General features: G+C 42.4%; 1 pseudogene; it reads right to left on the bottom strand.

Annotated features, from left to right (window-relative positions):
• Positions 1–2,632: 2,632 nt before the first annotated feature.
• On the bottom strand, positions 2,633–11,093 carry LOC139401800 (protein ANKUB1-like; annotated as a pseudogene).
• Positions 11,094–16,790: the final 5,697 nt, after the last annotated feature.

Raw genomic sequence — 16,790 nt, forward strand, 5'->3', positions numbered from 1 at the left:
GTAAAAATGTAAATTGATGGCATGCTGGATGGTCTTTCGTTGCAGAGACGATGACAACATCTCATGGCTCCTTTTCTCCAGAGGGAATTTATGATATCGCATCGTCCTTCCCACTTGAAGAGAAGAGTCGCAAACCCTCCCTTTTCACCAGATTGTCTAGATCCATCACGAAAGGCTTTCTCAGCCCATTCAAATCTTCAAGAAAAACCAAATTATTTAAATAAATTCCTCATTATAACAACGAGAGCATTCATTTGTTCAGATGAGAATCTAATCGTATTGGTCACATACGCCGAAAACAACTGTGAGATGCTTTATTACGAGCCCATTCCCAACAATGCAGAGTTAAAAAGTAAGAATATATTTTCTAAATAGTAACACAATAACAAGGCTATATACAAGGAGTACCAGTACCGAGTCAATGTGCATGGGTGCGAGGTAGTTGAGGTAATACAGTATGTACATGTAGGTAAGGGTAAAAGTGACTAGGCAATCAGGATAGATAATAAACACAGTAGCAGCAGCTAGTGTGAAAGTCGGTCAGTGTCACAGTGAATGTGTGGGTAGAGTGTAGTGAGTGTGCATCGAGCCAATTCAAGAGAGTCAGTGGAAAACAATTAGAAAAATACATCAATAACAAAGGGGCAAATAGTGCAGGTGGCCATTTAATTAACGTTCAGCAGTCTGATGACTTGGGGGTAGAAGCTGTTCAGCAGTCTAATGACTTGGGGGTAGAAGCTGTTCAGCAGTCTAATGGCTTGGGGGTAGAAGCTGTTCAGCAGTCTAATGACTTGGGGGTAGAAGCTGTTCAGCAGTCTAATGGCTTGGGGGTAGAAGCTGTTCAGCAGTCTAATGACTTGGGGGTAGAAGCTGTTCAGCAGTCTAATGGCTTGGGGGTAGAAGCTGTTCAGCAGTCTAATGACTTGGGGGTAGAAGCTGTTCAGCAGTCTAATGACTTGGGGGTAGAAGCTGTTCAGCAGTCTAATGACTTGGGGGTAGAAGCTGTTCAGCAGTCTAATGACTTGGGGGTAGAAGCTGTTCAGCAGTCTAATGACTTGGGGGTAGAAGCTGTTCAGCAGTCTAATCAGCAGGACTTGGGGGTGGAAGCTGTTAAGGAGCCTTTTGTCCCAGACTTGGTGCTCTCGTATCGCTTGCCGTGTGGTAGCAGAGTGAACAGTCTATGACTTGGGTGGTTGGAGCCTTTTGCCAATCATTTACATATCACTTATTTTATTTTTATTTGATTTGATGTCATATTGTAAACGTATATCTGTTTTGCTGAAAATATGATTTTGAAAACAATGAATGTCTACAAGTGCTTCATAAAACAGTTATATTTATTTTTGTATTTTCAAAACACAGCAAATAGCCAATCAAGTATCAACATAAGTGAAATGAAAGACAGATTTAATTTTCAGTGAATAATTGTCTTGTCCAGTGAGCAACTCAATGACAGCGATTCAAATGACATCATTAGATCACCTCCAAGAAGTATCTTCAACGTTCACCTGACAACCCATTGGATAAGACACATACACTAACCAAGTGTTTCTTACCTGTCAAGAAGGTTGAGATCAGAAGCTTCTTCAATACCCCAGAAATGGAAAGGCTTTGAGACAAAGACAATCAACTGTCCAGATAATGCACATACACTAACCCGGATGTTCTACTTGCCCCACTGAGTTACAGCAAAGTTATCATTTATGCATGGGTCCACGATCCACTCATAGCTCTCACAGCTATCTGACAGTTCTCAGAATACTAAGGAGGAAGTGTGTGATATTGGATTTGGTATCCTTCCCACTCCCAAGTGATTGGGAGTCCCATAGGATGCCGCATAATTGGCCCAGCGTCGTCCAGGTTTGGCCATCATTGTAAATAAGAATTAGTTCTTAACTGACTTGTCTAGTGAAATAAAGGTTAAATAAAAATAAACTATTTAAGCTGTCTGCTATGTTGCTGTGTAAATCCACACACTGCAGGGGAATGATGACACATGCTGTGCTAACACATCGTTACAGTAGTTGTCAGTTTTGTAACGTAAATAAAGAGTTTGTCAAATACTCTATGTGAAATACAGTATGTATTATTTTCCCATAATGCCATTATTTCATGTCTTGTGCTATTTTTAGCATTTTTCCCCCCCTTATGTATCAGGTGTATTATTTTGACACTGCACATACTCATTTAAATGAGCAATAATGATCCACATCTTAATAAAAGAGTTTTAAGGCAGCAGTGTTCATACTGTATTTTACATTGATTTCAACCACTATATGTCTTCATCAGCAAGTGAGGATTTCTATGGATAAAAACTAGTGTTAAGTGTGTGGGGGGGGATCCTCAATTAGACCCATGTCAAACACTTACAATCACGTACAGTGCAACCACATTCAGTACAATCACATACAGCACAACCACATAGTCACATTCAGTCAACTAAATGATTCTAGAATAATAATAATTCCATTCACATTTGGCTACTACAAATAGCCAGTGAAATATGATACGTTTTTTGTTACTTGAGAATAGGAATGACTGAGAATCCACTGCCTGCCGTTGTAAACTTTCTGCACACAAATCAAACACAGTACTGACTATATCTATAAGCCTCATCCAAAGGAACGAAATTCTAAGTCGTCCGCATTGTTTCAGGCATCATCCGTTCCAAAGTCTCATCTTGTTCACTGTAAAAAAAAAAAAAAGAGTTCCTTTGTGGACAATTCCAGGTTGTCCCTCCTTGTTTCAGTATGTTTAATCTGCCTAATGACCAGGATCCTGGTGTCTACCCAATGTGCTGAGCACTCCTCCTGGACAGAGTCCGCGCTACATTCAGCTGCTGCAACCATGGTCTCTGTGTGAAGGCACTGTTAGAGAGTCAATCAACCAGAACAAGGTTAGGAGACCAAATCTGCGTCCTAGCATTGTGAAATACTGTATATGTAATGGCCTCAATACATTAATGAAGCGCCCTTACATTCTATCCTCTCCCCATACTGAAACAACTTGTTAGGGTGAACCAATAAGACTGACACTATATACCTTCTAAGCATGATAGTTGGCTCATGATTTGTTTCAGGACTTGTTAGGGTAAACCTATAACAGCTTCTAACCCCAAGTCATAAGACTGCTGAACAATTAATCAAATGGCCACTGGACAAGTTCAAATGTTTTATTATTTGTTACTTTAGTTTATTGGGTAAATATTCTCTTAACTCTTCTTGAACTGCACTGTTTGTTAAGGGCTTGTAAGTAAAGTATTTCACGGAAAGATCTACACTTGTTGTATTCAGCGCATGTGACAAATAAAGTTTGAGTTGATTTGATTTGACTATGTACCTTCTAAGCATGATGGTTGGCTCATGATTTGTTTGTACTGAAATCTATTCAGGGAGGATAAGGGTATATCATAGGCAGTGATGAAGTGGTAAAACCTGGCCAAGGCCAAACAGTATATGGCGTTTTCTCTGGGTGTGCGGTCGCAGTGGAGAGAAAAGGCCTCCAGTGAGGTGGTGAGTATCTGGGCGGAGTTTGGCGAGGCAAACACAGGTCTGAGATTGGTGTCTCTGGAAATGGGCGGGAGCGGGACTCTGCTCCTCCATTGGTTGCTGTTCTGATCCCCACTCTCATCCTCCTCACATCCCTTCCCTCCACATTCCCTCTTCTTCTCTCTTTCATCCCTCGTGGCCACAGGGTGTTGCTTCGGTAGTTGAAGAGGTTTATCCTGGGATGCCAGGGCGCGGAGCGGGCAGGATACATGAGATGGGCAGTTGATGGGGGTCAAACTTTGAGAGGCTGTGGACATCACCCTGATACCCGCCTTGGCCTCACTCCTCCTGGGCTTGGAGGACATCTTGGGGAGGGTGAAGCCGTCCACCAGGACCGTGTCGCCCACCCTGTTCCTGAACAGAGCCCTGTTGAGGCCCATGCAGTGCCTGGATGCTGCCCTCCTCTGCCCTAGCCTCACCCAGCCCTTTATCTGGAGGTATGTCCGCATGGGCAGGGCCATACCTGGGAGGACCACCACAGAGCACAGCCTGGTGGCCAGGTGACTCACACACTCCCTGTGGCCGTACTGAAGGGCGATCCTCAGGGGGTCGCGACCCTGGGGATCCCGACAGGCAAGGGTCAGAACGCTGCTGGCGATAAAGAGTTTGAGGATGGTGAGCTGGCCGTGCTCGATGGAGGCGACAGCGGGACACTTGGCGACGTCGGGGTGGGCCGTCTGGTGGCACCACTCACGGTAATGGTGAACCCCCACCGGCTCAATGACATGCACCCCCCTCTCCAGCAGCCAGCCGGCCAGGTCCAGGTGGCCCAGAGAAACAGCGATGTAGAGTGCCACCCGGAGCTGGAACCTGGAATAATACAGAATCAATGTATTTATAACACGTTTCAAGTTTTTTTTGTCAAGTTCACAAGATACAGTGGGTTATAAAACAGTACAGTAAAATGCTTACTTGCAAGCTCTTTCCCACAATGCAGTATTAAATATCAGGGTAAGAGAAAAAACGTATGAAGGAAGAATATAAGAGGGTCAGTACTAATTGTAAGCTATATACAGGGTCAGTACTATCATTGTAAGCTATATACAGGGGTACCTTTATTGTAAGCTATATACAGGGTCAGTACTATTATTGTAAGCTATATACAGGGTCAGTACTATCATTGTAAGCTATATACAGGGTCAGTACCTTTATTGTAAGCTATATACAGGGTCAGTACCATTATTGTAAGCTATATACAGGGTCAGTACTATCATTGTAAGCTATATACAGGGTCAGTACTATCATTGTAAGCTATATACAGGGTCAGTACTATCATTGTAAGCTATATACAGGGTCAGTACTATCATTGTAAGCTATATACAGGGTCAGTACTATCATTGTAAGCTATATACAGGGTCAGTACTATCATTGTAAGCTATATACAGGGTCAGTACCATCATTGAAAGCTATATAAAGGTTCAGTACCATCACTGTTGATTGTAAGTCTATCATACAGTTCAGTGTGTAGATGTGTATTCTGACCTCATCACAGGTCTCTCCCTAGACAGGTGTCGTTGGACGGTCAGTCTGTGTCCCAGGAAGCAGCCTCTGAGGAACTCCGCCCACCCATCCCAGGTGTCCAACCGTAGAGTAGCCCCTGGGAGACAGAGACACATGCAGGTTGTCCTCCTGGTTGCCATGAACCAAGAATGTGTTCCATACAGTCCATTTGTCTCTGTGTTACATCCATAAGGTGTTGAGCCAGAGGACCATTCATCTACTGCACAAGGAAGGCCATACCCAGGTCAATGGCGTAGTCGTGCAGCCGGTTGCAGTCGTAGAGTTGCAGGCCGGTGGGAGAGCTCAGTCTGAAGGAGCTGACGGGAAGCCCACACTGCTGGGACACCAGGGTCATGAGCCTGGCCACAGACGTACTCAGGAGAAACACAGTGCCCAAGACTGAGAGGGTCTCCCCCGTCACGGCACTGAACACACGCACCACCGGCTCCCGCTGAAGTATAAGACCATGGACATACAGTAAATTCACTTGTTTTACATAAATACCTATGTTGTGTTTATACACCGAGTAAACAAAACATTATGAACACCTGTTCTTTCCATGACAAAGACTGACCAGGTGAATCCAGGTGAAAGCTATGATCCCTTAATGATGTCACTTGTTAAATCCACTTCAGTGTAGATGAAGGGGAGCGGACAGGTTAAAGAAGGATTTTTAAGCCTTGAGACAATTGAGGCATAGATTGTGTATGTGTGCCATTCAGAGGGTGAATGGGCAAGACAAAATATTTAAGTGCCTTTGAACGGGGTAGTAGGTGCCAGGTGCACCGATTTGTGTCAAGAACTGCAATGCTGCTGGGGTTTTTCACACTCAACAGTTTCCTGTGTGTATCATGAATGGTCCACCACCCAAAGAACATCCAGCCAACTTGGCACAACTGTTGGAAGCATTGGAGTCAACATGGGCCAGCATCCCTGGGGAACGCTTTCAAACACCTTGTAGAGTCCATGCCCCAACGAATTGAGGCTGTTCTGATGGCAAAAGGCGGGGTGCAACTCAATATTAGGAAGGTGTTTCTAATGTTTGGTACACTCAGTATATATAAGTTAGGAGTCATATAATTACAGGGGTAAGATGAAGTGGCTCCTTTGCACTGATCTTAGGTCTGGTTTGTGTTTTTTTACTGCTAATAGTAATGGTTAGGATTTGGTGAGAGTAAACTGATCCTAGATCTGTGCCCAAGGGCAATTTCTATCCAGAGACAAATCAAAGGTCCATGCTATTTAAATTTATAATCTACCACCATCTCGTGGCTCAAACTTGTAACAAAATTTTCTAATTCATGTGCTGTACTGAGTTTTGTTCTATCACATTGAACACTAATCTGGGTGCAGATTAAATTGAACACTAATCTGGGTGAAAATTAAATTGAAGACTAATCTGGGTGCAGATTAAATTGAACACTAATCTGGGTGAAAATTAAATTGAAGACTAATCTGGGTGCAGATTAAATTGTTAACATAAATATTATGAATATGTATTTCAATGAACCCAAAGGGCCTCTTCTTCTCCTACTATACGGCCTGCTGTACTCTACTGTACTCTGCTGTACTCTGCTATGCTCTACTGTACTCTGCTGTACTCTACTGTACTCTGCTGTGCTCTACTGTACTCTGCTGTGCTCTACTGTACTCTGTCTGCTGTACTCTGCTGTGCTCTACTGTAGTATGTTGTACTCTGCTGTGCTCTACTGTACTATACACCACTGGGTATACAGACTCTTCAGATACTGTTAGCGAACACCAGACTGAGGTCGAGGCGATTACATGGGGAAAAGGTTTATGACTGTAAGGGTGTTTGGTACAAAGGCAACACTACATCGGGCCACATTTCAGCTCTATCCCAGGTCAACCATACAATACTATAGATTTCCACTCTAGTCAACCAGCAAGAAGGAGAGACAGACAGAAGGTCTGGCTTTGACTATGTCAATGATGGGATGTGTAAGTAAGGAGTAAGGAACACAAATAAACATTCTTCTGATGGTTACATTTGTACTTAGATATATAACCACTCTCCTCTTAGCAAATCTTCCACAGAACTTTGTGGAACAGAGTGAGTTCTGTCCCTGTCTGGCTCTGGACATGTACCCAGGGACCTCTGTACAACAACACTTCACACTCACAAAGCAGTGTTCTTACTAACCAATCACTCTACCATAACCATGGTCTCGGTATAAAGCAGTGTCCTTACTAACCAATCACTCTACCATAACCATGGTCTTGGTTGAGCAAGGGCAATATTACTTTAAGTCTCAAGCAGGGTGACCTCAACATACTATATATCACCATACTATATACCACCACACTATACAGTGGGGCAAAAAAGTATTTAGTCAGTCACCAATTGTGCAAGTTCTCCCACTTAAAAAGATGAGAGAGGCCTGTAATTTTCATCATAGGTACACTTCAACTATGACAGACAAAATGAGAAATAAAATCCAGAAAAATCACATTGTAGGATTTTTAATGAATTTATTTGCAAATTATGGTGGAAAATAAGTATTGTCACCTACAAACAAGCAAGATTTCTGGCTCTCACAGACCTGTAACTTCTTCTTTAAGAGGCTCCTCTGTCCTCCACTCATTACCTGTATTAATGGCACCTGTTTGAATTAACTAAATCACCTAATCAAACTATATAACCATACTTTATAATCATACTATATAACCATACTATATATTACCACACTCTATATCACCATAATATATATATAACCATACTATATATATAACCATACTATATAATCATACTATATAACCACACTATATATCACCACACTATATATATCACCACACTATATATCACCATACTATATATATCACCATACTATATATCACCATACTATATATATCACCATACTATATATCACCACACTATATCTGAAACACTTTATGTTAATGATAGTATGAAGCTGTTTCAAGCAATAGCCAGCTCACTTTGATATGCATTTTCAAGCACGGGTAGAAACAGCTAGGTGTTCGGCTGGTACCTTCAGCAGGCAGCAGATGGCACTGCTAGGGGTGATGCCAACGTCTGTCAGGACCCAGCTGTCCCGAAGGATGGCACCAGCATAGCTCAGCTCCAGGAAGTGCCTCACCTTCTTGTCGTCTGACAGTTGCACGTGGAAGTAATCCTGCCAGAGGAAGAAGATTGGAAACACAAGGAGCCGTAATTGAGTGTCCCATACAATCAGAGTGAGAGGGCTCAGCACTGATGGAGCCGTAATGGAGGGTGTCCCGCACAGACACCCATTATGGAGGGTGTTCCACCCAGACAGATGTCAATGTTTACCATACAATAATTGTAAAAGTGTCCAATTGTGTACAATTAAGAAATAAGGCCCAAGGAGGTGTGGTATATGGCCAATATACCACGGCCAAGGGCTGTTCTTAGGCACAACGCAACACGGAGGTATATTGGCCATATACCACAAACCCCCAAGGTGACTTCTTTTTTTTTCTTCTCCAATTTAGTGGTATCCAATTGGTAGTTACAGTCTTGTCCCATTGCTACAACTCCCATATGGACTTGGGAGAGGCGAGAGCCAAGAGCCGTGCATCCTCCGAAACACAACCCAGCCAAGCCAAGCCACACTGCTTCATGACACCATGCCCGCTTAACCTGGAAGCCAGCCGTGTCGACCGTGTCAGCGTGCACTGCTGCGTGCACTGCGCCTGGCCCGCCACAGGAGTCACTAGTGCGTGATGGGACAATGCTGACAAAGCACTGCTGGCGTGGCTGTCTCCTACTGTAAGTACTATCGCCCCATCACATGTCTCCTACTGTAAGTACTATCGCCCCATCACATGTCTCCTACTGTAAGTACTATCGCCCCATCACATGTCTCCTACTGTAAGTACTATCACATGTCTCCTACTGTAAGTACTATCGCCCTATCACATGTCTCCTACTGTAAGTACTATCGCCCCATCACATGTCTCCTACTGTAAGTACCATCGCCCCATCACATGTCTCCTACTGTAAGTACTATCGCCCCATCACATGTCTCCTACTGTAAGTACTATCACCCCATCACATAACCATGTCTCCTATTGTAAGTACTAGTCACATACTTTACTTGACACCAGCCAAATGAACAAATTGCTTCTTAGAATCATCTTCCTTTCCCATGGAGCTGTTGGCCGAGGTTGGAGTAGCCAGGAGGAAGGCATGGCCAGCCGTTGAGAAATGCTTGTTGAAGTTTTTGGTTATCATGGATTTATCTGTGGTGACTGTGTTACCTAGCCTCAATGCAGTGGGCAGCTGGGAGGGATGCAAACAGGCTCACATGAAACCCTTCATGAAGACAAGTAGCCTAGTGGTTAGAGTGTTGGACTGGTAACCGAAAGGTTGCAAGTTCAAATCCCTGAACTGACAAGATACAAATCTGTCGTTCTGCCCCTGAACAGGAGGTTAACCCACTGTTCCTAGGCCTTTAATGAAAATAAGAATTAGTTTTTAACTGACTTGCCTTGTAAAATAAAAATTTGAAGCAGAGCTTAATTTGTAAATTGGGAGGTGCCAGAGGGGGGGCTCTGTGGTACCAGAACTCATGAGAAAAAAGATCACCTATTATAATAGAGCATTGAACGCATATCATCACATTTGGGTAGGGCAGTAGAGTAGAGCCATTTACAGTAGGTGAACACATGGGGAACATTTTTAGTAGCCTAGGGTCCGGGAAAGTGTTGGCCTTTTTAAAACCGCATTTCGTGCAATTCTACATAATTTTACATGACTGGAGACTTTGGCATTATGTTTTTTTAATCCGCACAAATGATCGAAATGGCAGGCTACTTTGACGCTGACAAATGTAGTATCTGAGATCAATAAAAACGACCTTGTCTTGAATCCATCAATAGCCTATAGGCCTAGGTTTGTGGAGAAACATATAGTAGGCTACAATATGAGGAGGAAATGAGTCCTAAAAATGCTTTCCAGTTTCACTGACTCACCCAATGATGCGCAGCTCACTCGCTGGAGATTGTCGATGCGCTCGTGTCAAAAGCCTATCTCTCCCTCTCTCTGTTTTGTAAAACAATGTTTGGGAGTTGATCAAATATTTTGGTAGTCTACAGCATAGTCTTATCTTTTCAGCAAGAGTCATTGCTTTTCAACCTGTGTTTTCCCTCGATTGTATTTGAAATATTGCAAAAGGCCTGTTTTGTCTGCGTGCTGTTTTTTCACTGACAGATTTGCCTCGCGTTCCCGACTGTAGGCTATTCTTTGTTATTGGGCTACAATCCGCAGCTAGGCTATTTAAAAAATAAGCTATTGGTCCTCTGTAGCTAAATTATAGGGCTTCTCATGACGTATTAGGCTATTCTGAATGATTTGATTTATTTCTGAACAGACAGCAGTAATTCCGTAACTTTAGAAAATTCCTCCAGAACCCTTCATGCAGCTATGATTCTATAAGGAAACAAATAATGAAGTGCAACTCGGGAGAGATGAGTGGGCAGGATAATTGACGAAGAGGCAACTCGAATGAAATTTGATCGCTTTTATTATAATTGTTACATAGCAAAAAGTGAAAATTATTTTTCATGGCACGAGAGGTACCGGATTCGGCCAAGTAGGTTCCGGAACAAAACAGTCCAGAACGGAACGGTGCCGGATCCTGTTCTGGCATGATCCTGCTCAAATTAAGCACTGATTTGAAGTACCTAGGCCTCTACCTGCTGAGTATAAAGATTATTAAACTAGATTCAGTGGGCTTGTCATTCACAGTACTGATGAAAAATCAAGTACAGTTAATCTAAATGTGGATATACGAGGACATCTAGTGGTCACCGGATTTAAAAAAAAATTCATGCAAGCTATCTTTGCACTAGCATGCGATGCCATATATTTGACGCAGGTATTTATTATTCAACAAGGATAGTCATTGACCCGGACAAAATATAATTGTATGAGCTATGCCTCTGTGTCCCGGCGTTGTTGCACCCCTCTACTATCTGGCTTGGTGGGGCGATCTCGTTCTGCATGCCTGCTTCACTGAGATACAAGGTGTCGTCATGCATTTGTGCATGCACGCTGTTAACGGTCATATCCGTCTTGCTAGCTAATTTAGCTAGCTCATCAACCAGTATTTTATTCGCTTTTTCTGCACGATAGCACTTATTAAAGCCTTGAAACTCATGGGGACCTCACTGTTACCACGGGTCATCGAGCTAGCCCTTATTTGGCAGCAGGGTTGCATCGGTTTCCACTGGATTTGACAGCTTGTTAGGCTGGCTAGCTAGGTAGCTAATTCACTAACACGAACTGTTTATCACGTAGCAGCCTATGCTGACTAGCATCGCTAGCTAACATGGATAAAGTCTAGTCGTGGGTCCACAAAATCAAACAAATGGTACTGAACTGATGACAAAATCATGTTTAGAAATTGTAGTAGCTATTTATGTTGTTGTTGTTGTTTAATGACATTGCGAATATCATATTTTTTGTCATTTAACTACCGGTATGTATTTAATCCGGTTTCGGCATGAGAAAAGTATTAATCGCAAATTCCAGCACTAACGGATACCGGGAAAAAGAAATATGAGAACCGGTCACGAATGCGGAGCCACGCCCTAAAATAACATGTGACCACAAGGCGTTTGTGACGCAATCATGCGTTCCAATTTTGTCATAATTGTCTGTAGGTTCTAAATTGCTTATGAGCTTGGCTGCCCTTCAGAAAGTAGCTGATTCTTGTACTTTACAGCTGTATTTTCCTACAGTTACTAATAATACTAGCAACAAAACAGATTTCATTCCTTAAAATGATATTGCCAGATGGAAGAAAATAATAAGGTAGGCCTAAACTGTAATAAGATATACCTTAAAGACTGCTTGTGTTTAATCCTGAATCCAGTTGCCCCTCTTGTACTGGGATAAAACAATAGGCAAGCCATGAACCTTATGGAGGAGTACATGTGTTTTGTAGACACACCTGGGTTCTAGAATGGCTGAGGTAAACATTTTAGGAAAGCTTGGGTTTTTAATATCGAAGTCATTCTAAGGGGTAGGTTTGACAAAGCAAATGAGTGAGTGAGTCTTTGACATGAAGACAGTGGTTAGATTCTGCCATTGGGACTGCTCTGATGTTTCCATTCTCTCCTGGTTATGACCATAGAGCCTTGTCCCAGTCTCTAGACCTGCCTGTCTGTGTGATGGATGACCACCTGACCTCTGAAGCTGTCAATGAGATGGTAAGTTGACCTTGTCATTTCATATTACAACATTAATCCAATAAAATGTTATAGTGATGCTATCATTGGCAATGTTGACGTACCACAACCATCTCTGTTGTGTTGCAGTTGTTTAATTGGCCCAACGTTGCCAATGCTCCTCCACTCTTTAACATTTAATAATCATTTCAGTATGATATTTGTTGTATATTAAGTTTGATTATTTGCAATATAATTACATTTCTACCAGGAGCAGAGCAATTCTACCAGGAGCAGAGCAACCTCAGTGATGGAAACCACAGAAGAGGGAAAGCTCAACAATGTGGAACATCTGACACTTATGGACTTCCTTCAAAACCTAACTGAGAAGTATGTTCTGTTTTCTTTGGTACTATCACACCTTCAAGGAAATAGGATCAAATTAGAAACTGATCAATCGGAAAAAAATGTTCAGTGCTAGAAAAGTTGTCACATTGCAATTTTGCCAAAACAACTGACACAAAGCAAGTATAACTTCACGATCAGGCAAATAATTAAATAAAAACTATTCTGCCACGCATCCTGATATGACAACATTTATAACAATATTGTTTTCAGGCAATGGAGGGGGATTCGTGAGGGCATGTTTGACCCGGTAAGATCATGTTACTGACAATTTAATCAGATTACCATGAAAACTCTGCCTAATGTTTAACCTTGTTCATAAGCTTTTGAAAGACGCACTATGCAACATTTTAAAACACTTCTTCTGTTTCTGGAATACAGCTGACAAAACAACAGCTTGCCGGCTTGTGTCTGAGGATTGTCCAGTTTTTATCGGACAAGCTGATGCAGATCATCATCCCAGGTCTTTACGAACTACTGGGCATCCAAGATGCTGCCTCTTCTCCATTGTCACAGAGATCTCTCACAGCGTCACTCACCAGTCTGTTAGACGATAAGGTTAACACCAAGTCCCGCGTGAGATTTACTGAGGCTGGTGTACCTAAGAGGCCAGGCAGTCGAAAGTCTTACAATAGCTTTCGCATCCCGACTCCCTACCCTTCCTCCAACTGTATGGAGCAGGAAGAGGAAGAAGTGCAGGAATCACAACTTAAGTTCAAGGAGATTTACCTGACTAAGGGCAGTCTGGGCAGTGGAAGCTACCTGCCCAAGGGGGCCATGAGGTATGTTCTTAAAGGGAAATTTAACAACTTCATATTCATCTCCAGCATCACCATATGTGAAAATTACACATTTCCATGCTTTGTAGTAAAAAAAATATAGAGGGACGTAACTGTTTCCAATAGTGCTGAGAAATTAGTGCTTTTTGAGGTTGGTTTGGTTTCCATTCAAATATTTAAAAAATAATCACGGTTTTGGATTTCAATACTTTTTTTAGACATTGAATGCACTATGGATTATGTGTGTTGAATGCTGTAACAACACATAATAAAACAATGAATACAAGTCCCATGATGGTAGTGACTGTCCATTACTGTTTATGACTTATCAACCATCATTTACTTTCTCATATAAAATATTTATTTGATGACTTTATTATTTCATTCCAAGTCATCAACTCATCTATAGAGCTGCTGCTTATCCTGTCTGACAAAATCACTATTTTAGTAGTTCTTCTAAGTAAATAAGACCTACTTTTATGACCGCTGAACACCAACTGTCAATCACTTAGATCATGTATTTCCAGGTAGAGGATCCTCGCAACGCAACTGCTTTTTATCTCTCTCATGCATTCTCTCGTCTCTCCGTCTCAGTCAATGAGGTTTCCGTATCTGCTCCACACAGAGTGGACAAGCAAGTGGGCGTGCAATGGATTATGGGAATTAATTGCCGTATTTTCTGTGGATACAGAAACTGAGCATAGCTCACAGAAGAAGAAAAAAATTAACTATATGGAATTCAAATAATTGAGCCGACGTCGGTCAAATTAAAAACCGAAAAATAACAAAAATGTTGGTTAAATGCTCAGCTCTAGATTCTAATGACATCATCAGTGTGCATCGTGTGATTTTAACCAATTATGAGTAGGCATTGCCTACTAATTGGTTGATGATGTCATAGAAAACACTTATCTTCCTCTTTCTTTTTTACTACAAAACATAGAAATGCCCGTTTTTCACATATGCTGATGTTGGGGTGGTGCTGGAGATGATGAATATGAAGTTGAAACATTTAGAAATTTCCCTTTAACATTTCTTCAAACTGCCTTGTATTTATGATTGTCCTTGAAGTTATTAGAAGTTACAGTATTTGAAGTTTATAGCAATTTGGATTTTTGTAGAGGATAGATGTTGCCAGGATAGATAGATATCTACAGGCCAGTTTCAATACAAATGACTTATACAAAATACATTTTATTGGGCTTTAGAAATTAAGCAGTTAGGCTGACATCACACTAAGGTTTTTTCTCAGAGAAACAGCAGCGTTTTCCTCATTGTTTTCAATGGTGCAGATGTATTTGACACACTGAATGTGCATCACAGCCTTACATATTATTTGTTTGACTTTGATGATTTCTGCGTTTTTTTCCCCAAGGACTCTAACCTCTCTGTCTGATGTGCAGAAGAAAACAACCAACTCTGAGACGCTACAAGTCCTCTTAGGTGTCTCAGAGGACACCCTTGTCACCTGTGTGCAGGACAGCCTGCAAGGTTCTCTCTCCAAACTTGCATGCATGTCCAATTCTCCATCTGGAAGTGCAGGCTCTATGATGCTAACCCCTGCTGTAATGGCAGAGTTGGCTAAAGATGTCAAGTCGGCCTTATCAGTGGTCGTTAAGAGTGCCTCCGCAAGTCAAACCTCTCTAGTGACACCGGTAAGGGGAGACTCACAGACCAAGGTGACTGAGAGCATGGTGAGAGAGCTGGCTGTTAAACTTGAAAAAGTTGACCAAGAGAGCAAGAGTCTAACAGGGCAAGTCATGACCACCATCTCTGACACAATGGTGGCTTTTGTTGACGAGAACGAACACAATTTGCTGGAAGATCTGAAGGACAAGATCACGTTTTTGGCATCGCATGTTGGCTTCATTGAGGATCTTGATGCCCTGATAAGGAAATACGAGAGCAGCTACAATATTAGTGAATCTGGTTCCTCCTGCACGCTCACATCTAAGAGCATCCAAAAACTCTCTAGCCGGGAGTTTCAAACATCAGCAATACAAGCAGTGAGTGGAGTTCTTGACAAAAAAGTCAGTAGTTTGAGCTTTCCTAGTTCAGTCGTTCAGTCTGAGTTAACAGGTGCTGTATCAGGTCAAACATTGTCTGGCATTGTAAAGACAGAGTCAATTCACCCAGTGGGCTCAGCAGCGTCAGTAGTTGTTAAGACTTTCGTGTCAGATATGAAGTCCTTGGCTGAATCTGAAGAGAGTCCCCAACAGAAGAGTGCCTGGTCTGCTGCTGTTCACATTTACCACAGCATCCAAAACAACTTGAAAGATTATTTCGGCAAGCTTCAGCGATGTGCCTTAAAGAGCATTGTCACATCTGATGATAACATCACAAATGCTGAGTTTAAGGAGACAGTTCCACTTCCTTGCTTAAACATGAAATATAGGCCCAGTAAGAGTGAGCCTCAGTTGCCAGAGTCCACTGGTGCAGTTACTTTACAAAGAGGCCTAAGTGAGAGCTCAAAACTTCTTTGGGCAAAAAAAGAGTCAGAAGAAAGCAAGCTCCTTCTGACAACTTGCACCAAAGAAGTCATCTCAGAGCTTCTGGTCTTGTACAAGACTGAGATGTCAAAGGAGGACCCCCTGTACACTGTTGGAGAAAAAGGATCAGGCTTCTCTATTGAGAGAGAGAAATGTGTAGAGGGTGTTCTGGCTCAGCTTGGGGATATTGCCCATTCCAGGGCCTCATCACCAATAGTATGTGAGTTCCCCTGTCAAATTGAGGACAGCAGAAGTAAGGCCACAGCTTCTTTGACCAGTCTGTTAGATTGTATTAGAAAACTCTCAAGTGAGGAATTTAAGAGAAATGCCACTCAAGCAGTGAGTGAGTTCCTAGTTAAAAAGTCCACCAGTAGCTTAACTAGTGCACAGCCTGCTTATTCTGTAGCATCCAGGTCTTGTTCCATTCAAAACCAGTACACATGGTCAAAGGATATTTGTGCGGATTCTGCTGCCTTTGGCATCATTGAAACATTTGTGGAAGACCTGCAGAGCTCGGCGCAACCTGCAGAAGTAGAGGAGAGAGAACCTGACCTCCAGGAAAATGCACAAAAGCTACAGAGCAGGATCTGGTCTGCTACCACTAGTTTATATAACAATATTAAGAAGACATTAAAGGACTTCATCATTCACCAGCGGAGGTCAGACATGCTGAGCAGAATGTCTAGTCATATACCCACAGAGGACTCTGGACATCTTGGGACTAAGGAGTACCTTGGTTTGGCAAGCCAGGACTTGAGGCAAGCTAGTAAGAGTGTGCCTCACTTGCACAGTTTGAACCTTGAAGTGGCTCTACACAGGGGTGTCAGCGAGAGTTCAAAACTTCTCTGGACTGAAACAGACGAGGCTCTACTGACCAATAGTACCAAAGAGGT

This window comes from Oncorhynchus clarkii, unplaced genomic scaffold (assembly GCF_045791955.1).
Source record: "Oncorhynchus clarkii lewisi isolate Uvic-CL-2024 unplaced genomic scaffold, UVic_Ocla_1.0 unplaced_contig_5028_pilon_pilon, whole genome shotgun sequence".
In the NCBI taxonomy this organism is placed as follows: Eukaryota; Metazoa; Chordata; class Actinopteri; order Salmoniformes; family Salmonidae; genus Oncorhynchus; species Oncorhynchus clarkii.